The following is a 27522-nucleotide window of genomic DNA, read 5'->3' as shown; positions in this document are numbered from 1 at the left end:
TGCTAAATAACATTTCCCATATGTCTACTTTTACATTTTCATAATTTTTGAAATTTCTGAATAATTTATTTTGATGTAACGTGTTTTACAAAGCGAATATCTATTTTCCGTATTTTCAGAATTGACTATTTTTGGGATAAATACTGTTTTGAATGAAATTTTACATATTAAACATCAAAACTCCCTATATAACCAACCCATTTTCAAATCTGCACCCCCTCAAACTATCAGAAACAGCTTTTATTGTTAGCCCCTTGAGATCTTCATAGTAATTGAATCAAAATGGAGGTGAAGTTTAGAATGGTCAAATTGTGTCGGTTATACGTTCGTTTAGCCCTAAAATTTACAAATTTACAAAAGATAAAAAAAAACCCATCTAAAAATATGTTATGCAATTTCTTCCGAGTACAGAGACCCCCCCACATGTGGCTGTTACTTGTTTTATGGGGCACAGGAGGGAAGGAGCGCCCTGCAGCTGCCAGGATTTTAGTTTCCTCATTGGCCCCTTTTTGTAGGCTATAAAATTTTAGGTTTTCTGTTATTGGGGCCATGTGATGGCATCTTTTTGAGGGATGAGATGCTTTTTCCAGTGTTAGTATTATCTATTGTTGAAAATTTAAGGAACTTTTTTTGAGGTCAGGAGTAGAAAAGCATCAATTCTGTACTGGATTTTTTACTTTTGGTATTCACGGTATAGCCTAATAATCATGTTATTTTTATGGATCAATACGATTATGGGGATACCAGACTTGAATATTTTTTCTTACATTTTACAAATCTATAATTTTTGCATTGCCGTCTTCCAAGTGGCATAACATTTTTGCTTTTTCAGCTATGGAGCTGATTGATGGCTTGTTTTTTGCGGGACATGTTGTAGTTTGCAACGGTTTTGCAACGGTTTCTGGAGTACATATGGTTTTTTTATCACTTTTTATTGCATTTTCTGTGGGATTCAATAGGTAAAAATCATAATTTTTGGCGGGTGTTCAACATTTTTTTTTAACGGCGTTCATTGTGCGGGTTCAATAATTATTTACTTTTATTCTACGGGTTGTTACGGAAGCAGTGATACTATATATGTGGGGTTTGGGTTATGATTTAGACTTTTTTAGTGTTACATGTCTCTTTTTATGTTATGGGGTTTATGGGCATTTTTATTGATTTATTACTTCATTTGTTATTGAAAAACATTTTTTTTTCTTTTTTACTACTTCCACCTTGGGACATAAACAAGCAATCATCTGATGCACATGCATAGACGCCATCTTTCAGGCAGCATCTACAGGCAGCTCTGGGGTCCTGCTTGGACCCCAGAACTCCCATAGCAATGATCGGTGCCCCCCTAAAACGTAGTGGGGGGCGATCGTGGGGGAAAGACCCCCCCCAAAGGCATGTTAAATGCCGCGGTTGCGCTGACAGCTGCATTTAACGGGTTAAATACCCGCGATCGGAGCTCACTCTGACCACGGGTGTTACACTGGGGTGCCGGCTATTAGTTATAGTCGGCACCTCTTGAGCTGAACCGGCATCAGCTCAGCGTCCGATATATATCGAACGCTGAGCGCTAAGTCACCCACTCAGCATTCAATATATCGGACGCTGAGCATCAAGAGGTTAAAGGTTGAAACTATAGGACTTCTGAGGAACAACAAGTGTGCTCTGTTGGTGGGAGATGTAAAAAGGGCCAACCCATTGAATGCTGCCTTCTCAACTGTTTTTATAGATTAAAAAAAAACAATGGCTAATGACAAGATACTTATATTCTCTAATAAATGTTAGCAGTTCGACCCAGGAATATGTGCGGTACCACCTTAAAACCAATAAAATAAACAAATCTTGAGCCCAAAAATGCATACACCCCAGAGTACTGAAGGATCCAAAGAGGACATGCCAAGGCAATTTGGGACATTAAGCTACCCACATGTCCTTACGGACTGGTGGTTTCCTGTCCCAGATCGCCCTTTAGGAGGTTACTATATGCGCACTTTTAAAATAAGAAATTTTTATTTCTTGCACATAGAGAGTTGATAAAAGGCAATTTGGGACTCTAAACCACCGGTCCATAAGGACCAGTTGGTGGTATGTGTGTTGTCCTGACATATCCTCTTTAAGTACTGTGACAGACCTTTTAGTTTCAATATTTAAAGATTGCTTAAGGACAGGTTCTGTTATACGGAACTGGTACATAGAGAATGTGGAACCAATATTCAAATAGCAAGCCTGGGACTTCTGTTTCTGGCTCCATCATGTGAAGAAGTGGGAAAGAGAAGCTCCTCCATCAGTGACTGAAATCCACAGTCCCCGCCAAGCATACAGCACGAAAAGACTCGCCTGGGGCTCCAAGCCAGAGATATCACCAGTGATGAGAATGCTGACTCAGATACTGGATCACAAACAAGCCCAAATCTACAAATCCACTATAAATGCCTGGCTAAAGAGGTGGCTCGCAAGATGGCCCCCAGTATACAGAAAGCAATAGCGTCTGCCATTGCTGACTCCCTACGCACCGTGCACAAGGATATCGAAGCTAATACTTCCAGGATCAGAGATTCTGAGAAGCATTCTAGAGGATGATCTATTGGATATTATGGCCAGAGTCAAAACCATATCAGGGGCGCACCTCAAGTGCTGAGACCACTCAATGTTGAGATCGTCTAGTTTGGGCTGTGTGAGGTGAAGATCTGCAAGCCAGGCATCATCGTTCCTGAATGCGTTCCAAGCGCCATTGCTGAACAAAGAACGGGAGCAGCCAGCACAGTTCTGAGACACTCCATACAGTGTTCCCCACATCCGATAATAATAGGCTCGAATGAGGACACGAAAAGAAGGAGCCACAGGACAAAACTTAGTCCTGAAAGGAAGGAACACCGCAAACCCAGCCAGATATCAACTTATCGTAAGTGCCGGATAGCAAAAACACAGTAACCAAAGCTGTTCAAGTAATTTTTTAAAGTGTATGCTGCAGGCATAGGGCCTTATGGCCTGACAGTATAGGACCTTGCATTCTGCGTCTACACACATCAGGCATGAGTGAGCTCCTCACACAAAGCAATTCATAGCTAAATATCTTAACTATGCAGGTAAAGCCGTGTCCGCTTCCTTTCCCCACTTCCGCCGGAAACTGGAATCGGGCAGCCTCACAGCATACCACGTGACTGGGGCAGCGGTGCGGGAAATTTGAATTTAAAAGGATTCCTAAAGTCACGCTCCCAGACCACCACAGGATCATCTCGCCACTCCTGCTACTTTAGCCAGTATGTATTCTTTTATATGTATACCTGTGCTGTTGTCACCCTGTGTGTGCTCAACTGCATATATATTTGCAAGTTTCCTGTTACATCTGCTGTGTATCGTGCGTGTACGACTGCCGTGTTTATGCCATCCACGTTTCCGCTGTTTTTGATACTTGGGTGCTACTACTCTTTTTAATTTCAAGAAACCAGACTAGTCCTTATGGACTACCACCAATCTAAAACTTCTAAACAGATATCTGTTAATCGAAAAATTTAGGATGGAAACGTTAAAGGAAACCTACCACCACGGATCTACCTATAGGTAGACCCGCTGGCAGGTTCCTATAATGTAGAGGTGTATAGCTTTTAGGGCTTTTTCACCCAATATTAAAATTTTTTAAAGAGGCTACTGGGGCGTGGAGTAGCAGGAGCTGAGGCTGCGTGCACTTGTCTTTGCAGCTGGGCTGTGCATGCGCAGTAGCTCCAGCTTCAGAGCTCAAGACTGCACAGTCGGCGGCTTGCGTTCTGCGCATGTGCAGAACCCAGCTTTTCTAGCAAGTGTTCGGAGCTCCTGGAGATGTCAGGCTAGGCGGAACCCAAGAGGCTACTGTGGCGTGGAGTAGCCGTGCAGTGTAGCCTCACTTCCAGCTACTCCTTGCCCCAGTATCCTCTTTAGAAAATTTGAATATTGGGTGAATTAATATTTTAAAAAATTATGGAAATATTGATGGAGGAAGCCACAGCACCCGAAAATTAGAATTCCATAAAAGGCTTTATTCACATATCATCCAGGCATAAAAAACATGACATTTCGATTCCCAATGATACATTGGGTTGGAGCATCAGAACCTTGAGCTACTAGCAACACTTTCTACAAGTTACCGTGCAGGACTTAGATTGCTGTCTTTTTATCCCTTTTCTCTACAAAAGTTATGGGCCACAAAAGAAATGGCCTTAAAAGGGCTATACAACTCTACATTAGAGGAACCTGCCACTGGATCTACTTTAATAGGTAGATTTGTGGTGGTAGGTTTCCTTTAAAATCAACAATAACTTTACTTCAGTATTGTTTCATGTTGTCTGTCAATTTTGTCCGACGCCAACAATCATGTTCCAGTTCATCCGGCCTTTCAGAGATACCTGAGGGTAGCGGTGACCTAACCCACCTGCAATTCAAAGCAATGCCCTTGAGGTTGCGATAACCCCAAGAGTTTTTTTTACAAATGTAATATCCAAAATAGCATCTTGTATAAGCCAGGGGTTGTTCACCCCTTACCTCACCCCTTACCTGCAATTCAGTAAAAGCTCAATTCCTTTGGGTACAAAAGATTCTGGATCATACATTTTCAAAAATCCTCCCGCACTCCATCCACATTCAAAACTGTAAGGCTCAGAGGTTGTGGATCCTCTGAACCACTGCGGACGATGACACAAGCCAGTACCTGGGACCGGAGTCTAAGTGGCACCCGGTTATCACCAGAGCCTGCCAAAAAGCGGGTTGGACTTGCTGTGGCGTGGTACCACCAGGTCGTTACACAGGCATGACTTGTCTGCAGTGGCAGCCAAGGTCGAGGTACAGAAATGGTAGGCAATCTCGTAGTCGGGGACAGGCAGGAGGTCAGGACGGGCAGCACCGGTTCAAAGTCGGAGACCCTAGCAACAGGTCAGGGCAGACGGCAAAGGAGCAAAGTCAGAAACTGAACTGGGTCACAACGGTAAATTACAGAAATAGCATCAAAATATGCTCCCTTCTTCTGTGCAAACACTGCTTCTGAAAGAGAAAAAGAGTTTCACAGCATGGATGTTAGGTGAGCTCTTATAGAATACTTAGAGAACCACCTCCTGGAGAAAGTCAGTCATCTTGTTTAGTGGTAAAAATAAGGATAGCCGGGTGAAAGTTGCTTCAGCTTATTCAGCTGCAGAAGTGCCTATTAGTGGGGGTTGAACTAATATGTGCAGCAGTTTAAAGGCTGGTTGGAGTGTGAATATCAGAGCTCTTCAAGGCAACCCAATGTAATATTGTGAACACGCCAAAATGGACACCTGGGGAAAGGTAATGTCCTATGTTTAAGCGTAAAGCTTGTGAACGGTACAACCAAACTAGTACAGCCCTAGAAATCTAGAGACTACAATACCAGCGAGCCGGTTGTTAAAATGGTAGCCGGCTCACTGAGCTGGGGAGAAGCAGGACAACATTGTCATATCCTTCCCCTGGCTTGATGCTGCATTTAGCTCCTGTGCTTACCTTTTGTTGGGTAACTAAAAGGATTGATGACAATTGCAACATCTGAATAGAACACAAATGTACAGTGGGGGAAAAAAGTATAGTAAGCCACCAATTGCAAGCTCTCCCACTTGAGATGAGAGGCCTGTAATTGACATCATATGTAGACCTCTGAGGGACAAAATTAGATCTTTTGTTATTGACCAAATACTTATTTTGTTATATATCATTTGTTGGCAATGGCAGAGGTAAAAATTTCGGCAGCACATATACTAAAAAGTTTTCAATAAGTCTTCACAAGGTGGGCACACACTGTTGCTGCTATGTTGGCCCTTTCCTCCTTGCTGATCTCCTCTAGAGCAGTGATTTTTTTTTGGGGTTGTCGTGGGGCAACACGGACTTTCAACTCCCACCAAAGGTTTTCTATGGGGTTGAGATATGGAGACTGGCTTGGCTACTCCATGACCTTGAAATGCTTCTTTTACGAAGCCACTCTTTTGTTGCCCTGGCGGTGTACTTGGGATCATTGTGGTGTTCTTTGGATGCAACTTAGCATTCATTCTCCACTAAACATGACAAGTTGTGTTTCTACCAAACACTTCTACTTAGGTTCCATCAGACCATATGATTAGAGATGGGCATATCGATTCTAACCAAGTGGAATTCGTTTAGAATTTCAGGAAAACTTCAGTTCTGCATGAATCTGAAGTTTACGGTGATTTGTGGGAACAAAATTTTTTTCCCCCTTTATTAGCAAAATGGCCGTGAGCACGTGTTACATGGGGCAGAAAACTCTAGGAAGAAAGGAACACCCTTGATCACATGTGTAGACATGTAAGCCAATCAGCGACCGGCCATTTGCAATCCCGTCATTTCACACTGCATGTGCTGTCTCTAGCATCTAGCTGCTTGTACTCAGTAGCTGATGGAGTGTTTTTTGCTCAAAGTCCAGGTTCTCAGTTTTTGGGCTTCTGTATTCCCCAAATTTCAATTCTTTTTTGTTGCTAAAGTAGATATCAAGAAATTCGTGTCAAATCCACATAGTTGATGGAGTGATTTTAGTTCAAAGTCCACTGTGTCAGTTTGTGTCACTGTATTCCCCAAATGTCAATTCTTTATTGTTGCTGCCTCCCACCTGTCATGGGTGAAACCCATGCACTCCTCGGCCTCAGTCCGGGCGTATGGCACGGGTGCCCCCAGGTCAGTACTTACCTGTCCCGGCTCCTGATAGCTCCATCGCGGTCCCGTCCATGCCGCAGGTCTGTCTCCTGTCTAGGCCACGCGCTTCCGCTTCTAGGGCGCCCGCACGCCTAACCTCTAAGAATTTAAAGGGCCAGCGTCCTCCTTATTGGCGCTGGCATTCCCGGCTCTCCTATATAGCCTGGTAACTCCGAACATCCCCTACCGGATCATCAGGTCATTCTGCTGAAAAGAAAGCCGCCTCAGCATTTCCAGACGCCTCCGAGTTTTCTGAGCATTTCCAGAAGCCTCTGTGGCGGTCCTGTAGTCCTGTGGCAGTTCTGTGGTCCTGTGGCATTCCTGTGACGGTCCTGTGGCGGTCCTGTGATCCGGTGGCGGTCCTGTATCCCAGTGTTCTTCCTGAGGTCCTGCCAGCCGCCCATCCGAGGTCCTGCCAGCCGTCCATCCGAGGTCCTGCCATCATGTGGTCCCTACCTTGGCTGCCACAGCGGGCCTGGTCGCACCCATGGAGCGACCTGGTGGCTCCATGCCGCAGCAAGACCGGGATGGACGGCTGTGGCTTTGTGGCGGGCTCTGGCGAAGACCAGGAGTCCACTTAGACTCCACTCTCGGGTTGCGGCTAGCATCGTTATTCCCCACCGTGGTCCTGGAAGTCCACTGACTTTAGTCCCAAGGGACTATTCCCATAGACTGTGACACCACCATCTTTACCAGGAACTGGAATTGTCACCCACCTCCACACTCTGTCATTGTACCACACTGTGGCCTACCATGTTGCTGCCACCAGCAGAATTTGTCATTATGCCACTGTCTGGCCTCATGCTGCTGCCCACCTACACACAGGGCCAGATTATGGTTGGTGGGGGCCCCTGGGCGCAAAATCTGTTGGAGGCCCCCACTGAGTGTAGCGTACATACACGTCCTCCTGCTTCCTTTCCACTATCCCAGCAGTAACACCGCTACATACATCCGCCTCGCCCCCAGTAACACAGCTACATACAGCCGCCTCGCCCCCAGTAACACAGCTACATACAGCCGCCTCGCCCCCAGTAACACAGCTACATACAGCCGCCTCATCCCCAGTAACACAGCTACATACAGCCGCCTCATCCCCAGTAACACAGCTACATACAGCCGCCTCATCCCCAGGAACACAGCTACATACACCCGCCTCATCCCCAGGAACACAGAGATATACACCCGCCTCATCCCCAGGAACACATCTACATACAGCCGCCTCATCCCCAGGAACACAGCTACATACAGCCGCCTCATCCCCAGGAACACAGCTACATACAGCCGCCTCACCCCCTAGTAACACAGCTACATACAGCCGCCTCACCCCCAGGAACACAGCTACATACACCCGCCTCATCCCCAGGAACACAGCTACATACATCCGCCTCATTCCCAGTAACACAGCTACATACAGCCGCCTCATCTCCTGTAACACAGCTACATACAGCCGCCTCGCTCCCAGTAACACCGCTACATACAGCCGCCTCGCTCCCAATAACACAGCTACATACAACCGCCTCGCTCCCAGTAACACAGCTACATACAGCCACCTCGCTCCCAGTAACACAGCTACATACAGCCGCCTCATCCCCAGTAACACTGCTACATACAGCCGCCTCATCCCCAGGAAAACAGCTACATACAGCCGCCTCGCTCCCAGTAACACAGCTACATACAGCCGCCTCATCCCCAGTAACACCGCTACATAAAGCCGCCTCGCTCCCAGTAACACAGCTACATGCAGCCGCCTCGCTCCCAGTAACACAGCTACATACAGCCTCCTCGCTCCCAGTAACACAGCTACATACAGCCGCCTCATCCCCAGTAATACAGCTACATACAGCCGTATCGCCCCCCAGTAACACAGCTACATACAGCCGTATCGCCCCCAGTAACACCTCTACATACTCGGGCCAGATATACATCCCCCACAATGATATATACACACCTTTATATACTTATACACACACAGATAAAGTTCTACATGCATATACTTGCACCCATATATACACACACATTTATGCACTCAAATACATTTATACACTATTACACAGAGTATATACAAACATACACACATACAGCAAATACACACACATTCAGTATATACAGCATATACACACACATACAGAAAATACACACACACATTCAGTATATAGAGCATATACATACATACCATATACCCAGCATAATATTTTATAATTTAAATGTACACACATATGTGTGTATAAATACAGTATATGCATCTATACACAGTAGATGCATATATACCCATGTACACAGTAGATGCATATATACCCATATACACAGTATGTACACAGTAGATGCATGTACACAGGAGCGGCGGGTGCTTGTTCAAGCAGGGGGCAGGGGGTCAAGCGGGGTTGCTTGTCCGGGCGGGGGGTTGATGTCACGGCCATGCATGGCGGGCCGCCAGGCAGTCACCTGTGTCAGGGCTCTCTTGTTCGGCTGGGGATGGGAGGAGTGGGTGCCTGTTCGAGCGGGGGGCGGGGCAATTGAGCGGGTTTTCTTGTTCAGGCGGGCCGGCGGGGGTTGGTTGCTCGGCCACGCATGCCTGGGGATGGGCGGGCGGGAGGCGGTAACCTGTGCCGAGGGGGGCGGCCTTGGAGGTGGAGGCGGTGTCACCTGTGACGGGGCGTCTCTGTCGTGCAGGGAGATGAGCGGGGAGGTGGTCACCTGAGTCTGAGAGCGGCGGGCATCTCAGACGGGTGGCGCGGGAGGTGCGATCTGGTGGGGGCTATAGTATATAGAAGATGCATATATACCCATATACACAGTATGTACACAGTAGATGCATATATACCCATATACACATTATGTACACATAAACAGTATATACACATAAATAAACAGTATATGCACATATACACAGTATATACATATATACACAGTAGATGCATATATATGCTGTACATGCATATATACACAGTATATGCACAGTATATACATATATACACTGTATATGCATTTATATACTGTACATACATATATATACACAGTATATACCCATATACACTGTATATACACATGTATACACACAGATATACATATGTAAATACTTATCTTTTAGGGTGACCGGCCGTGGCTTCAGGCGGGTGTTCAGGTGGGTGGGGGGTCTTTTGGTTGTTGATCGGCTGGGAGGGGGTCGGCGGTGCTTGTTCAATCAGGGGGAGGGGGTGGAGAGGGGGTGTAGTTTGTTCGGACAGGAGCGGAGGGGGGGGGGTGTCGCTTGTTTGGCCGGGGAGGGGCGGCGGGTGCTTGTTCGAGCAGGGGGCAGGGGGTCAAGCGGGGTTGCTTGTCCGGGCGGGGGGTTGATGTCACGGCCATGCATGGCGGGGGAAGGGCGAGCCGGCAGGCGGTCACCTGTGTCGGGGCTTTCTTGTTCGGCCGGGGATGGGAGGAGTGGCGGTGGGTGCCTGTTCGAGCGGGAGCGGGGGGCGGGGAAATTGAGCGGGTTTTCTTGTTCAGGCGGGCCGGTGGGGGTTGGTTGCTCGGCCACGCATGCCTGGGGATGGGCGGGCGGGAGGCGGTAACCTGTGCCGAGGGGGGCGGCCTTGGAGGTGGAGGCGGTGTCACCTGTGCTGAGGGGGCGACCTGGGAGGTGGAGGCGGTGTCACCTGTGACGGGGGCGTCTCTGTCGTGCAGGGAGATGAGCGGGGAGGTGGTCACCTGAGTCTGGGAGCGGCGGGCATCTCAGACGGGTGGCGTGGGAGGTGCGATCTGGTGGGGGCCCCTAGGGAGGGCAAGATGGTGGGGGCCTATAATCCGGCCCTGCCTACACACACTGTGATTGTGCCACTCTCTGCCCACCTGCTGCCGCCGCTACCTCCGCACTTTATCATTGTGCCACACTGTGGCATACCATGTTGCTGCCACCTCCAGAATTTGTCATTGTGCCACTCTGCGGCCTACTCATGCTGCTACCATCTGACCACTGTCTTTCTGGAACACCCTGTTTTTCCATAATGCTGTTTTCATCCTCAACCACTCTGACGTTGCCACTATGTTTGGTTTCTCCTTCATACTCTGTATTAGCGTTTAACAGAACATGTTCTGTCGTAATCTATGGAATCTTCTGATTTCAGTGTAAAAAGAGTGCACTCTTTGATGTTATAGTGGCATCTTGGCCATCAGCTCTGTCCTTTTGAGCTGGCACCGACGTTACCTTGTTGGCCGCTGTAAGTGCTCATGGAATTGAAGAGTGAAGCGATTCTAAAAGCTGCGGCTGTCATGTGCATGTCATACTAAAACACAGCATTGTTTGAAGACCAATCCATGCTCCCTATGCATATTTGAGCATGGCACAATGTTTTACAACACCCTACAGGCTCTCTGCAGCCAGGAAATACCAGTTTTTTAAGGTGATTCGCCATGATTCGAATCGGGTAGAAACGGCACATTAATTCTGCAACGTTTGTTGCTCCCCAATATTTTACACAAAGTTACCCAGTATTATCATTTATGCATAAAGTAATAAAATGAGAATTGGGTGAGGCAAACTCGCGACCCCTTGTTTATGAGATAAGTGCTCTAACCTCTGCGCTACGAAGCCAGGAACACACTAAAAGTTAACTTGCCCCACGCCCTAGGAATCACCATTTGTCCAGAAATAAATATCAGTCTTCTTGTAGCATAATTGTGAATCAATGGACAATATTAGAAAATACAAGTTTAGCATCTACTAAAACAAAGAAATAGTCTTCCTATATTAATCAAGTTGAGATTACCCAAAATGTTCTTTTAACCACGTAATGCCACAGCACTTTTCCACTTTTTGCCTTTTGTCCTTTCACTTGCTGCCTATAAAACGCAAAACATTTTCCTTTTTTCTGGTTTCAGAGATGTGTGAGAGCTTGTTTTCTGTGAGATTATCTATACTTCCTACTGTCACCACTTTTATAGCCAAAAATAAAAGTCAGAATGCTGTGAAATTGACAAAAGATTTAGCATTTAGCACCATTTGTTTACAGGTTTTTTTATTGCCAGTTTTTTCATTCTTTGAAAGTCCAATAACTTTTCGGAGGACACCACATTAATTCTGCAACAATTCTTGCTCCCCAATATTTTACACAAAGTTACCCAGTATTATTGTTTATGTATAAAGTAATAAGATCAGAATTGGGTGAGGTAACACAAAGGATTCCGCAAGATCCGAACTCGCGATCCTTGGTTTACGAGTCCAGTGCTCTAACCTCTGAGCTATGAAGCCAGGAATACTGTAAACCATGTGTACCTTTCCCGTGTCCTAGGAACCACCATTTGTCCAGCAATAAACTATTTGTCTTCTTGTTGCAAAATTGTGAATTAATGGATATTAGAAAATACAAGTTAAGCATCTACTAAAAAAAAGAATAGTCTTCCTATTTTAATGAAGTTGACATTGCCCAAAATGTTCTTTTAACCACCTAATGCACAGCACTTTTCCACTTTTTGCCTTTTGTCTTTTTACTTGCTGCATTTCAGAGATGTGTGAGAGCTTGTTTTCTGTGAGATTATCTGTACTTCCTACTGTCACCACTTTTATTTTCTCACAAGCCAAAAATAAAAGTCCAAATGCTGTGAAATTGACAAAAGATTTAGCATTTAGCACCATTTGGTTGCAATTTTTCTTTATGGCTAGTTCTTTGCATAGACTTATTGACAACAAAAGCCAGATTTAATAACTAGAGATGGGCGAATTTGTTAAAAGTCGTTTCGTCCCAATTCGCCGAATTTTTCAAAAAAAATTCCATTTGACCCGAATCGAATTAAAACAAATTACGTTAAAAAACAGGCATTTCCTGGCTGCAGAGAGCCTGTAGGGTGTTGTAGAACGTTGTGCCATGCTTAAAGACCATAGGGAGCATGGTTTGGTCTTGAAACAATGCTGTATTTTATTATGACACGCACCCGACAGCTGCGGCTCTTAGAATCGCTTCACTCTTCACTTCCATGTGCACTTACATAGGCCAACTTCCCCAAATAAGCGAAGCGGGAACGCAGCCTGACAAGGTAACGCCTGTGCCAGCTCGAATGGACCGGGCTGAGGGCCAAGATCCCACTATGACATCAAAGAGTGCCCTCTTTTTACACTGACATTAGATGATTCCATAGATTACGACAGAACCTGTTCTGTTAAAGGTGGATACATGTGGAAAGCCCCCCAAAAGAGTGCAGAGGATGTTGGCAGTAATTTTGCATTGACGTCACTGATCATTTTGCCCTTCTTTTCACGCGTCAGTGTCCTCTTTCAATCGGTCAATAATCCATCAGTATTGCTAAAGCCAAAAACAAACAGGAGTTTATCCAGAGTAGAGAAATCACAGGGTGTTCCAGGAGACAGTGGTCAGTTGGCAGCAGCATGAGTAGGCTGCAGAGTGGCACAATGACAAACTATGGAGGTGGCAGAAACATGGTAGGCCACAAAGTGGCACAATGATAAGAGTGTGGAGGTGGCAGTAGCAGAAGCAGCAGCAGGAGCCCATGATTTAGTGTGGAGGTGGCATCAGCAGAAGGATCCCACAGGTGGCAGCAACATGGTGGCAGTAACAGGGAAAGCCACAGAGTGGCACAATTATATAGTGTGGAGGTGGCATCAGCAGCAGCAGCAAAAGGAGGCCACAAAGTGGCACAATGATAAGAGTGTGGAGGTGGCGACAGAAGAAGCAGCAGCAGGAGTCCACAGGTGTTAGCAACATGGTGGCAGCAACAGGGAAAGCCACAGAGTGGCACAATGATATAGTGTGAAGGTGGCATCAGAAGCAGCAAGTGCCTGTGGAGTGGCACAAGGATATAGTGTGAAGGTGGCTTCAGAAGCAGCAGGAGCCTGCAGAGTGGCACAATGATATAGTGTGAAGGTGGCATCAGAAGCAGCAGGAGCCTGCAGAGTGGCATAATTATATAGTGCGTTGGTGGCATCAGTAGCAGCAGCAGCAAGAGGGGCCACAGAGTAGCACAATGATATAGTGTGTTGGTGGCATCAGAAGCAGCAAGTGCCTGTGGAGTGGCACAAGGATATAGTGTGAAGGTGGCTTCAGAAGCAGCAGGAGCCTGCAGAGTGGCACAATGATATAGTGTGAAGGTGGCATCAGAAGCAGCAGGAGCCCGCAGAGTGGCACAATTATATAATGTGAAGGTGGCATCAGAAGCAGCAGGAGCCTGCAGAGTGGCACAATGATATAGTGCGTTGATGGCATCAGTAGCAGCAGCATAAGGAGGAGCCCACAGAGTGGTACAATGATATAGTGTGTTGGTGGCATCAGAAGCAGCAGGAGCCCACAGAGTGGCACAATGATATAATGTGAAGGTGGCATCAGAAGCAGCAAGAGCGGCAGAGTGGCACAATGAAATAGTGTGTTGGTGGCATCAAAATCAACAGCAGCCGGAGCCTGCAGAGTGGCACAATGATATAGTGTGAAGGTGGCATCAGTAGCAGCAGCAGGAGGAGCTCACAGAGTGACACAATGATATAGTGTGTTGGTGGCATCAGAAGCAGCAGGAGTTAGAACCCTGACTCATTTCTCACCGTTTGGAGGAGGTGTCATGGCTGATCTAATCTGATGCATTAGGCATTGGTGAGTTGAAATCCTGGCCGATCCAAGCCTGATTCATCTTGACAAAGGTCAGTCTCTCCACATTACGGGTGGACAAGCGGGTTCTCCTGGGGGTAAAGATGGCCCCCGCCGCACTGAACACCCGCTCTGATGCCACACTATTGGCCGGGCAGGACAGCTTCTCTACTGCAAACTCCGCAAGTTGCAGCCATGCATCAAGTTTGGCTGCCCAGTAGACCATGGGATCCTCTACCTCAGGTGGTAAAGTGCTGTCCAAGTAGGCCACCACCTGCTGGTGCAGGGTCTGCTTCATGTCCTGCTGCTGCTGGTGGCGGCTACCCTCCTCACTAGGCGGGTGAAGGAAATTGCTCATTGCTAAGAAATCCAGACTTAAGCGACTGTTGATGGAACTGCTACTCCTCTTACCCCCCCAGCTCCCCACAGCAGCCGTGGTAGTAGTACGTGAGCAATGACTGCCAGAAATCCCCCGGTCAGACCTGACAGAGAATGGACAATGGCGCACATAGGCAGCGGCCATTGGCTTGAGAAAGCGCCACAGTGCGTGAAATGGCCCCGTTGCTGGAACCTGTCTGTTTACCCCCCTGCATGCTTCCCCACCAATAAAGGACGCTTTTCATGCTTTTGGAACCGGTGAGTGCCGTCATCTCTTTCTATGTTTATGTAGCGGCCAACTGTGTGCTCAGTGTTTCTCTATTGTATGCCAGTTGTTCCTTCCTCTCAGCATCAGGAAAAAAAGTCACCCATTTTGGACCGGTAGCGAGTGTCCAAGAGGGTGGAGAGCCAAAAGTCATCCCTATGCCGGATGTTGACTATTCGGCTGTCACTAGTTAGGCAAAGCAGCATGCTGCGGGCCATCTGACATATACCCACGCTCGGCTCGTCTGGTGTCTTTACAAAAAACTGCCACACCGCTAAGGTGGTAATTTTACCGCCAACACTCTGCACTGAGCAACTACTACCGCCGCTGCCTCGCTGAGCCCCTGTGCCACTGCTTATTTGGGCCTGGGAATCTGGATTTGTACCCCACGGACGTTTGGCTCCCGTCCTCGCACTGCTGCCATCCTGCTGACTCACAGCCATAGTAGCGACTTGCTGCCTGCTCTGCAAGCTGACACTCTCTTCGCCCGACGATGATGAATCCCCTGCTACACCCTGCTCCCAAGTGCGATCGGCTACATCATCGTCAATTTGCATTTCCCGGTCACTGCTACTCTCCTCACCGGTGTCAGTATGCACAGCCTGCCTACTGCAGGAATCAGCGGAAGTCTGCCCCACCTGTTCACTGCAAAGCAGCGGCTGACTGTCCTCAAACACTTCATCCTCGCTGAATAGTGGCACTGAGCCCAGACCACCTATTAGCTCTCTGGCTGCGGGAAAGGAACAGGACAGAACCTGGTTGAGGACAGGTGAGGCCCCTGACCTGCTCCTGGGCCTTGCCCACTAATTGTTGTATCAGAGGAACCTACGGACTCTTGGCTGGGATTGTCAGATGTTATATTTGAGGAATTGGATAATCTAGTCAACCATTTAACAACCTTTGGCTTGTTGATCAACACACTGCCACTAGATGACAATGGCAGTTCTGGCCTCACAGAGTCACCCCTGCTGCAACATACCCTTACTGTGCTGCCACCTCTGCCTGCTCCACCTGCCACCTTTCTGTCTGACATAGTGGTTTATAAACTACGTGGATTTGACACGTAAATCTGGCTGTAAACTAGAGCCCCCAAAAGGTATTGCAATGTGCGTTATACAGATACCCCACAACTGACAGTTTATACAGTGATTTTTGCTGAAATTACACTATGTGGATTTGACACGTAAATCTGGCTGTAAACTAGAGCCCCCAAAAGGTATTGCAATGTGCGTTATACAGATACCCCACAACTGACAGTGTAATTTCAGCGAAAATCACTGTATAAACTACATGGATTTAACACGTGAATCTGGATGTAAACTATAGCCCCCAAAAGGTATTGCAATGTGCGTTATACAGATAACCCACAACTGACAGCTCACTACTGCAGATGCATGAATGTCAAACAGATTTCTTCCTATTGGATTTTGTCACAAAATAGAACTGCTATTTGGGGTATACAGATCCCCCTTAAAGAACAACCAGGGATTGGTCCACCAATCGCTACTGCAGATGCATGAAAGTCAAACAGATTTCTTCCTATTCGATTTTGTCACAAAATAGAACTGCTATTTGGGGTACACAGATCCCCCTTAAAGAACAACCAGGGATTGCTCCACCAATCGCTAATACAAGTTAAGCATCTACTAAAACAAAAGAATAGTCTTCCTGTTTTAATGAAGTTGACATTGCCCAAAATGATCTTTTAACCACGTAATGCCACAGCACTTTTCCACTTTTTGCCTTTTGTCTTTTTACTTGAAATTGACAAAAGATTTAGCATTTAGCACCATTTGGTTGCAGTTTTTCTTAATGGCTAGTTTTTTGCATAGTCTGATTGACAAAGAAAGCCAGATTTAATAACTTAAAAGTGTCAGCATTTTATTGTTTTGCTGCCAGACACCCTGCTTCTAAATTAGTAGACAGTAAGAATCTAACTAGAGCCCCCTAGTTTAAGATACCAGTGCCTAAAGCTCTGTGCTATGAAGCAGGCTCATTCTTTGAAAGTCCAATAACTATTCGGAGGACACATCTTTAATTCTGCAACAATTGTTGCTCCCCAATATTTTACACAAAGTTACCCAGTATTATTGTCTATATATAAAGTAATAAGATCAGAATTGGGTGAGGTAATAAAAAGGTTTCAGCGAGATTCGAACTCACGACCCCTGGTTTACGGGATCGGTGCTTTAACCTCTGAGCTATGAAGCCAGGAACACTGAACAACATGTGTACCTTTCCCGCGTCCTAGGAACCACTTTTTGTCCAGCAATAAACTATTCGTCTTCTTGTAGCAAAATTGTGAATTAATGGATATTAGAAAATACAAGTTAAGCATCTACTAAAACACAAGAATAGTCTTCCTCTTTTAATGAAGTTGACATTGCCCAAAATGATCTTTTAACCACGGAATGCCACAGCACTTGTCCACTTTTTGCCTTTTGTATTTTTACTTGCTGCATATAAAAAGCAAAACATTTTCCTTTTTTCTGGTTTCAGAGATGTGTGAGAGCTTGTTTTCTGTGAGATTATCTGTACTTCCTACTGTCACCACTTTTATATTCTAACACGCCAAAAATAAAAGTCCAAATGCTGTGAAATTGACAAAAGAATTAGCATTTAGCACCATTTGGTTACAGGTCTTTTTATTGCCAGTTTTTTTCATTCTTTGAAAGTCCAATATCTTTTCGGAGGACACCACTTTAATTCTGCAACAATAGTTGCTCCCCAATATTTTACACAAAGTTACCCAGTATTATTGTTTATTTATAAAGTAATAAGATCAGAATTGGGTGAGGTAACAAAAAGGCTTCAGCGAGATTCGAACTCGCGACCCCTGGTTTACGAGACCAGTGCTCTAATCTCTGAGCTATGAAGCCAGGAACACTGTACACCATGTGTACCTTTCCCGCGTCCTAGTAACCACCATTTGTCCAGCAATAAACTGTTCGTCTTCTTGTAGCAAAATTGTGAATTAATGGATATTAGAAAATACAAGTTAAGCATCTACTAATACAAAAGAATAGTCTTCCTATTTTAATGAAGTTGACATTGCCCAAAATGATCTTTTAACCACGTAATGCCACAGCACTTTTCCACTTCTTGCCTTTTGTCTTTTTACTTGCTGCATATAAAAAGCAAAACATTTTTCTTTTTTCTGGTTTCAGAGATGTGTGAGAGCTTGTTTTCTGTGAGATTATCTGTACTTCCTACTGTCACCACTTTTATTTTCTCACAAGCCAAAAATAAAAGTCCAAATGCTGTGAAATTGACAAAAGATTTAGCATTTAGCACCATTATCTGATTATGGGCCTTGTACTCATCTGGGCCCCCCCCCCCCCCCCTTGGTGCTCCCACTGTATCCATGTAAACGTTGTCATCTAGGTGCTTCTCTCTCAGACCTTCAGAATCCTTTGTGATTCTCTACCTTTTCTTATGTGTCTGATCAACCTTATCCCTGGGGATCACCAGGAAGGAATGCACAAGTGTTATCACCGTACTCTCACCTTCCCAGCCTCTAGGCCTGACCTGACTCTCCTATCCCCACAAATCCAGTACACATCAGACACTGCTAAGACAGGGTTACCTGTGCTGTCAGTGTTATAGAAGGTCATTGTCTTGTTGCACCAACCGTAGGTAAAGTCTCCTACCCTGGGGGCATCCTGGTCACCCCTATAGATACAGTGATAGTCATGGTTGGGGTGTCCCTGAGCATACAGTCAGTCAGAAGAGACCAGCTAGCAAGAAGTAAGTTTGCAATAGAAAGCGTGGAAGCGTGCTGACTTCCCTCTAGCTTCAGATGTGGCACTGGTCAGCAGGACTTGGAAAGGACCATCGTAGCGAGGCTCCAGACTCTCTCTTTGGGGGTTCTCTTTACCATCCGTCGTCTCCAGGCTTCAGTTTATGCGTCCTGAGGTCTCTGTCTGCATCTGAAAAAGGAATCAGAAACACTTTTGCCGACCTTTTTCAAGGCCTGGCTCAACTGTGTGGCATGTTCCACCTGGTTTCCTGCCATCATCTCTAGGGTCTGTGGGAAGTAGGGGCCTAGTCTGGGTGCACAGCCAAAAAGTACTTCAAAGGGGGACAATCCCATCTTTCTGGTGGGTGTGGTCCTAACTGATTGAGGGTCAGCAGGAAAGCACTCGCGCCATGGTTTCCCTGTTTCTTCCATGGCCTTCTGGATCTCTAACTTAAGAGTGCTGTTTAGTCTTTCAATCCCACCACTAAGTGGGGATGCTAAGGGGTGTTCAGGGCCTGTTCTACACCCAGAAGGGACAAGGTTTCAGTCTTTACCTGTCTAGTGAAGTGGGTTCTGCGACCGGACTCTATGGTCCCTGGAAGTCCAAACCTGCAGAAAAAATCTCACTCACCAACTTCTTGGCTGCAGCTCTGGCAGTAGCCTTGGTCATGGGAGAAGCTTCTGGCCACCCTGGAAAAAGATCAATGCACACAAGCACGTACTCCTACGTACCACTTTTTGGTAGCTGGATAAAATCCATCTGCAGTCTCTGGAAGGGATACAGCAGCTTGGGTGTCACCTTCTGTGGGGTCTTTAACACCTTACCCGGGTTGTGGCGGGCACAGACTATAAAGGCTTTCACTAGTCTAGTGACAGGGGAAGTAATGCCCAGGGCAAACCACTGGTGGTTTATGTGCACTAGCATGGCCATTTTGGATATGTGTGTGTGTCCGTGGCCTACTTGACTTACTGTCGGGTGCAGGGCTCTGGCCAGGCACACCCTCTCTCCCAGCATCCAGGTCCCATCGGCATCTGGGCTCCAGCTCTCCTCCACACCTCCTTCACTTCTGATGACTCTCGGGCCACCAGGGACTGGAACACCTGTGGATCAAACTTTTAGCTCAGAACTCACCGCAGAGACTTCAAGACAGTCTCTGGGCTCCATCTGTGCAGCTGCCTTCGCTATCCCATCAGCCCGTCAGCCACATACTTGCCCTTGGCTTGTGGAGTTACCAAATTGTGTGTGGTTTAACTTTTATTATCCTCACCTCTTGTGGAAGTAGGAGAGCATCCATGAGCTCTTTAACCAGCGTGCCATGCTTAGGGGGGGTCCCTGCAGAGGTGAGGAAATCTCTAGCCTTCCATATGGGTTCATAGTCGTGCTTAGACCCCAGAACTATACCTTGAGTATAGATGTTCGCCCTTTTACCTTTCACCAGCTGTAGCGCTTCCCTGAGTGCCGTCACTTCACCTCCTGTGCTGACCTGTGTGGAGGGAGTGGTTCTGCTTGTACTACCTCATGTGCGCCACTGACCACTGTATATCCAGTGTAGAACCGTCTGTCTTCTCCTGCAGACCTGGAGCCATCTATGAGAAAAAACTCAACATCTGGGTTAATCACCCTTCGCTCCCCCCTCTCTGAATCCTGGCAGACTGGCGATAGAATGAAGGATTCAGAGCACCTTATCAGTGTGTCCTGGAGCATCAGGAGTGCACACTGGAGTCTGAGCTGTCTGGCCTTGGCTCATATGCTTGGGCTGTACTTGGGTGAGGACACTGTGCATGGTATGTGGGGTTTGCACAGTAACTGAGTGATCTAGGGTCTAGGATCAGCTCACTGGCCTTGCTGAGCAGATTGCTGGCTGCAGCTACTAACACATGCGGGACTCCCCTCACAACTGAGTCTAACCGGGCCTAATAGTGGGCCACTGGGGAGGCCACCACGTTCCTGGGCTAAGACACCTGTCTCCTAGATACTCTGTGCAAAATAAAATAAAAGGTCTGGTTCAGTGGCATGTGCCTAGGGCCGGGGCAGACTTGCCAGCTTAGGGCTATGGAATGCATCAATTGCCTCCTGACTAAGGGCAAATGGGGAAGAGGCAATTCAGTCAGAAAGGGGCAGCATTGTGCTGGAGGCAGCAGACCTTATCCCAGGCCTGCAGGAGCTGGCCAGTCCTAGAAACATGTAAAGAGGCTTAGGGCCTCAGGACTGGGGCACATTCTGGACTGCCAGCTTTCTTTCCTCTGTAAGGTATCTGCCTGTGGCTTAGAAGCAGTGGCCTAGGAAGACCACCTTCTCCTGGCAGTACCAGAGTTTGTCTCTGGGAACTTTGCAACCCTTCTGGAACAGAAAACACATAAGGTCAATAAATGCATCCTGGCAAACAAAAACAGTAGGTCATCCGCATACTGAAAAGGAGAACATCCAGTAAGGGGCTAGTCTGTCAGTCTACTCCCTGTACGGCCGTGGGGTATTGGCTGGGTGAGTTTTACCCCCCCTTGTGGGAATCTACATCAGGTATACTGGAATACTGAACTGGTAAAGGCAAATAGGTACTGGCAATCTTCATGTAGGGGCACAGAGAGGAAAACATTTGCCAAATCAATAACAGTGAATAATATGTCACTCTCAGGGACTGCTGCCAGTTTGGGCTAGGGACCACTGGGCTTCAGTACACTCATAGGCAGCTTGGAGATCATGGACCATGCTACATGTATCCGGCTGTTCTTTCTGAGTCTTTTCTTGACCGGGAATGGGCTAAAATCATCATCAGACTAGCAGGGGAGAGTTCTACAATTTAGCTGCAGGTTTTTTTATTGCCAGTTTTTTTCATTCTTTGAAAGTCCAATATCTTTTCGGAGGACACCACTTTAATTCTGCAACAATTGTTGCTCCCCAATATTTTACACAAAGTTACCCAGTATTATTGTTTATGTATAAAGTAATAAGATCAGAATTGGGTGAGGTAACACAAAGGCTTCAGCGAGATTCGAACTCGCGACCCCTGGTTTACGAGACCAGTGCTCTAACCTCTGAGTTAGGAAGCCAGAAATGCTGTAAACCATGTGTCCTAGGAACCACCATTTGTCCAGCAATAAACTATTCGTCTTCTTGTAGCAAAATTGTGAATTAATGGATATTAGAAAATACAAGTTAAGCATCTACTAAACAAAGGAATAGTCTTCCTATTTTAATGAAGTTGACATTGCCCAAAATGATCTTTTAACCACGTAATGCCACAACACTCTTCCACTTTTTGCCTTTTGTCTTTTTACTTGCTGCATATAAAAAGCAAAACATTTTTCTTTTTTCTGGTTTCAGAGATGTGTAAGAGCTTGTTTTCTGTGAGATTATCTGTACTTCCTACTGTCACCACTTTTTTTTTTCTCACAAGCCAAAAATAAAAGTCCAAATGCTGTGAAATTGACAAAAGATTTAGCATTTAGCAGCATTTGTTTGGAGGTTTTTTTATTGCCAGTTTTTTTCATTCTTTGAAAGTCCAATATCTTTTCGGAGGACACCACTTTAATTCTGCAACAATTGTTGCTCCCCAATATTTTACACAAAGTTACCCAGTATTATTGTTTATGTATAAAGTAATAAGATCCGAATTGGGTGAGGAAACACAAAGGTTTCACCGAGATTCGAACTCGCGACCCCTGGTTTACGAGACCAGTGCTCTAACCTCTGAGCTATGAAGCCAAGAATACTGTACACCATGTGTACCTTTCCCGCGTCCTATGAACCACCATTTGTCCAGCAATAAACTATTCGTCTTCTTGTAGCAAAATTGTGAATTAATGGATATTAGAAAATACAAGTTAAGCATCTACTAAAAAAAGGAATAGTCTTCCTATTTTAATGAAGTTGACATTGCCCAAAATGATCTTTTAACCACGTAATGCCACAACACTTTTCCACTTTTTGCCTTTTGTCTTTTTACTTGCTGCATATAAAAAGCAAAACATTTTTCTTTTTTCTGGTTTCAGAGATGTGTGAGAGCTTGTTTTCTGTGAGATTATCTGTACTTCCTACTGTCACCACTTTTTTTTTTCTCACAAGCCAAAAATAAAAGTCCAAATGCTGTGAAATTGACAAAAGATTTAGCATTTAGCAGCATTTGTTTGGAGGTTTTTTTATTGCCAGTTTTTTTCATTCTTTAAAGGCCAATATCTTTTCGGAGGACACCACTTTAATTCTGCAACAATTGTTGCTTCCCAATATTTTACACAAAGTTACTCAGTATTATTGTTTGTGTATAAAGTAATAAGATCAGAATTGGGTGAGGTAACACAAAGGCTTCAGCGAGATTCGAACTCGCGACCCCTGGTTTCAAGACCAGTGCTCTAACCTCTGAGCTATGAAGCCAGGAATACTGTACACCATGTGTACCTTTCCCGCATCCTAGGAACCACCATTTGTCCAGCAATAAACTATTCGTCTTCTTGTAGCAAAATTGTGAATTAATGGATATTAGAAAATACAAGTTAAGCATCTACTAAAACAAAAGAATAGTCTTCCTATTTTAATGAAGTTGACATTGCCCAAAATGATCTTTTAACCACGTAATGCCACAACACTTTTCCACATTTTGCCTTTAGTCTTTTTACTTGCTGCATATAAAAAGCAAAACATTTTTCTTTTTTCTGGTTTCAGAGATGTGTGAGAGCTTGTTTTCTGTGAGATTATCTGTACTTCCTACTGTCACCACTTTTATTTTCTCAAAAGCCAAAAATAAAAGTCCAAATGCTGTGGAATTGACAAAAGATTTAGCATTTAGCACCATTTGGTTGTAGGTTTTTTTATTGCCAGTTTTTTTCATTCTTTGAAAGTCCAATATCTTTTCGGAGGACACCACTTTAATTCTGCAACAATTGTTGCTCCCCAATATTTTACACAAAGTTACTCAGTATTATTGTTTATGTATAAAGTAATAAGATCAGAATTGGGTGAGGTAACACAAAGGCTTCAGCGAGATTCGAACTCGCGACCCCTGGTTTACGAGACCAGTGCTCTAACATCTGAACTATGAAGCCAGGAATACTGTACACCAGGTGTACCTTTCCCGCATCCTAGGAACCACCATTTGTCCAGCAATAAACTGTTCGTCTTCTTGTAGCAAAATTGTGAATTAATGGATATTAGAAAATACAAGTTAAGCATCTACTAAAACAAAAGAATAGTCTTCCTATTTTAATGAAGTTGACATTGCCAAAAATGATCTTTTAACCACGAAATGCCACAGCTCTTTTCCCCTTTTTGCCTTTTGTCTTTTTACTTGCTGCATATAAAAAGCAAAACATTTTTCTTTTTTCTGATTTCAGAGATGTGTGAGAGCTTGTTTTCTGTGAGATTATCTGTACTTCCTACTGTCACCACTTTTATTTTCTCACAAGCCAAAAATAAAAGTCCAAATGCTGTGAAATTGACAAAAGATTTAGCATTTAGCACCATTTGGTTGCAGGTTTTTTTATTGCCAGTTTTTTTCATTCTTTGAAAGTCCAATATCTTTTCGGAGGACAGCACTTTAATTCTGCAACAATTGTTGCTCCCCAATATTTTACACAAAGTTACTCAGTATTATTGTTTATGTATAAAGTAATAAGATCCGAATTGGGTGAGGTAACACAAAGGCTTCAGCGAGATTCAAACTCGCGACCCCTGGTTTACGAGATCAGTGCTCTAACCTCTGAGCTATGAAGCCAGGAATACTGTACACCATGTGTACCTTTCCCGCGTCCTAGGAACCACCTTTTGTCTAGCATTAAACTTTTCGTCTTCTTGTAGCAAAATTGTGAATTAATGGATATTAGAAAATACAAGTTAAGCATCTACTAAAACAAAAGAATAGTCTTCCTATTTTAATGAAGTTGACATTGCCCAAAATGATCTTTTAACCACGTAATGCCAGGACCGTTTTCCACTTTTTGCCTTTTGTCTTTTTACTTGCTGCATATAAAAAGCAAAACATTTTTCTTTTTTCTGGTTTCAGAGATGTGTGAGAGCCTGTTTTCTCTGAGATTATCTGTACTTCCTACTGTCACCACTTTTATTTTCTCACAAGCCAAAAATAAAAGTCCAAATGCTGTGAAATTGACAAAAGATTTTGCATTTAGCACCATTTGGTTGCAGTTTTTTTAAAGTCAGTTTTTTCATTCTTTGAAAGTCCAATATCTTTTCGGAGGACACCACTTTAATTCTGCAACAATTGTTGCTCCCTAATATTTTACACAAAATTACCCAGTATTATTGTTTATGTATAAAGTAATAAGATCAGAATTGGGTGAGGTAACACAAAGGCTTCAGCGAGATTCGAACTCGCGACCCCTGGTTTACGAGACCAGTGCTCTAACCTCTGAGCTATGAAGCCAGGAATACTATACACCATATGAAATTGACAAAAGATTTAGCATTTAGCACCATTTGGTTGCAGGTTTTTTTATTGCCAGTTTTTTTCATTCTTTGAAAGTCCAATATCTTTTCGGAGGACACCACTTTTTTTTTTTTTTTTTTATTATAAATATAGCAAAAAAATTTACAGTAGTATCGTGGGGTTACAAAGCGTTATATCAAAATTTTTACAATCATAAAATAACGAAGAAAAACAATTTGCAACCCATTTAACCACCACAAAAACCCCCACATTTAACCCCGCAATTGGAAAAACCTTAAGAAACATATATCATCTCTTCTATTTAGTGTGAAAAAATCTAATAAATTCTGTGAATTGTCTACATTTATACATTGTGTAAAAAACTCTACCCCCCTTATCATCCAGTATCTACTATCTGGAATAGACCTGAACTCTTCAAAGTGATAATTCCCCCAGATTGGGGTAAACTTAAAAATACCCCAAATACCTCTAATATTCTTATACGTAGTCCAACTCTTATCCAACAATTTCCCCATATAAGTGCCTCTATATCTATCACGCCCAAGTTCCCCGCTATCCAGAAGACTAAAAATTGAATCCCTAGTGAACTCGCTTATTTGTAATAATTTCCTGAAGGCGCTACACTCCCTCCTTGTGATCAAGAACGTTAATTGTGCTGCAATAAAGTAACCAAAGAGATGTGGAACCCCCAACCCCCCTTTTTCTGTTGGGCAACAAAGAGACGAAAGCGCAATCCTGGGGCGTTTTTTCCCCCAAATTAAATCTCTAACGAATCCTTCCATTCATCTAAACAATCTATTGGGTAGCCAAACCGGTGAGACCGAGAGGGGATACAGAAGCTGCGGGAGTAGAATCATTTTCACTATCCCTACCCTATCTGCTCTAGAAAAAGGCATTTTAAGCCAGCCATTAATACTATGTCTCATTTTAGTAATAAGCGGCATGATATTTAACTCCGCGTAGCGTCCCAAATCCGCTGAGACGTAGATCCCCAGATATTTAAACGATTCGTCTCTACTTAGGACCTTGACCAGATCCCCTCTCTCCTGGACACTACTATCCAAAGGGAGGAGAATAGATTTTTCCCAATTAATACACAGACCTGAGAAAGAGCCGAATTCGTTCACCAAATGGATCACGCCCTGTATTGAACTGCCTGTATTCTGAGTAGTCAGCAAAATATCATCGGCATAAAGTGATATTTTTTCCGATTCCCCTCCAAACCCAATCCCTAAATCCATTCTGCTTCACGGATTTTGATGGCTAAAGGCTCTACAAAAAGGGCAAATAGGAGGGGGGAGAGGGGACACCCCTGTCTAGTGCCTCTGTGTAGCCGAAATGGCTCTGAGTACATTCCATTTATGCACATTCGTGCTCTTGGGGAATGGTACATTATTTTGATCCAGTCTATGAACTCCCTTCCGATCCCGAATTTTTCTAGTACCCTCCATAGGAAGGGCCACTCCACCCTGTCAAACGCCTTAGTGGCGTCCAGAGACAGGATGGAGCGGTCCTCCCCTACCCCCATTTGCATATCGGCGAAGAGTCTATGAAGATTATAGGCTGTACCCCGGGCCGGAATGAAGCCATTTTGATCGGGATGAACAATGAAAGAGATGACCTTCTTAAGTCTCATCGCAAGGATCTTGGCCAAGATCTTAACATCAGAATTCAACAAAGAGATGGGTCTGTAAGAACCCATCTCTGACTCTTTTTTATCCTTTTTGAGGAGTAAAACTATAGAGGCTTCCGTCATTGATCCATAAACTGTCCCCGCGGTGACAGTTCTAAACCGTTTCTAGAATAGGAGAGAGCGTCTTACTATAATGTTTATAAAATGCCAAAGGCAAGCCATCTAACCCTGGCGCGGAATCCCCCGAGGAGTTATTTATCGCCTCCATAATCTCTCTAGCCCTTATGGGGGAATTCAAAGTGGAACTTTGCTCCGCTGACAGAGAGGGGAACGAAACGGATTCCAGATATTTTTCCAATTGGGAATCTGAGAACTCTACCTCTGAGCAATATAGCGACTGATAATAAAGCCGGAAATTCTCCAGGATTGCCCCCTGTCCTTGTATCTTCTCTCCTGTATGATTTATAATCAAGTGAATCCCCTTATGACTATTTCTTCTTTTGAGCAGGTTCGCAAGTAATTTACCTGGTCGCCCTCTCTCGGCATAATATTTTGGCCCCGCAAAAAAAATTTTTATGTTGCGCCCTCTCGGATGCATAGGAATTATATGCAGCCTGTGCTTCGAGAAATCTATCCCTATCTTCCATTGTAGCTGACACCACCCACGCCTCTTGTGTGGTGGCCAAATTTTTCTTTAAGGTATTTTCTCTCAGTCTGAACTTCTTTTTGGCCCACTCGATTTCAGAGAAGAACAGGCCTCGGAGAAAGGCCTTAAGAGCATCCCAGGCTAAGCCCGGGTCCCTTTCAAGAACATTATTCCCCCAAAATTCCTCAACCAACTTTATAACTTTTTCATCATTATCCAAGACCGA

The 27522-nt window shown here is 44.8% G+C and overlaps 6 non-coding genes across 6 annotated transcripts; all 6 read right to left on the bottom strand.

Moving 5' to 3' along the window:
• Positions 1-17689: 17689 nt before the first annotated feature.
• On the bottom strand, positions 17690-17762 carry TRNAT-CGU (transfer RNA threonine (anticodon CGU)). The gene has a single exon. It is a non-coding gene; the product is annotated as a tRNA-Thr (tRNA).
• Positions 17763-21597: 3835 nt separating this feature from the next.
• Positions 21598-21670, bottom strand: TRNAT-CGU (transfer RNA threonine (anticodon CGU)). The gene has a single exon. It is a non-coding gene; the product is annotated as a tRNA-Thr (tRNA).
• Positions 21671-22252: 582 nt separating this feature from the next.
• On the bottom strand, positions 22253-22325 carry TRNAT-CGU (transfer RNA threonine (anticodon CGU)). The gene has a single exon. It is a non-coding gene; the product is annotated as a tRNA-Thr (tRNA).
• A 1261-nt stretch (positions 22326-23586) lies between these two features.
• Positions 23587-23659, bottom strand: TRNAT-CGU (transfer RNA threonine (anticodon CGU)). Its single transcript has one exon. It is a non-coding gene; the product is annotated as a tRNA-Thr (tRNA).
• Positions 23660-24254: 595 nt separating this feature from the next.
• On the bottom strand, positions 24255-24327 carry TRNAT-CGU (transfer RNA threonine (anticodon CGU)). The gene has a single exon. It is a non-coding gene; the product is annotated as a tRNA-Thr (tRNA).
• Positions 24328-24920: 593 nt separating this feature from the next.
• TRNAT-CGU (transfer RNA threonine (anticodon CGU)) lies at positions 24921-24993 on the bottom strand. The gene has a single exon. It is a non-coding gene; the product is annotated as a tRNA-Thr (tRNA).
• Positions 24994-27522: the final 2529 nt, after the last annotated feature.

The sequence above is a fragment of the Engystomops pustulosus genome, chromosome 1 (genome assembly GCF_040894005.1).
Source record: "Engystomops pustulosus chromosome 1, aEngPut4.maternal, whole genome shotgun sequence".
NCBI lineage: Eukaryota > Metazoa > Chordata > Amphibia > Anura > Leptodactylidae > Engystomops > Engystomops pustulosus.
This window is presented reverse-complemented; position numbering and strand designations above follow the sequence as displayed.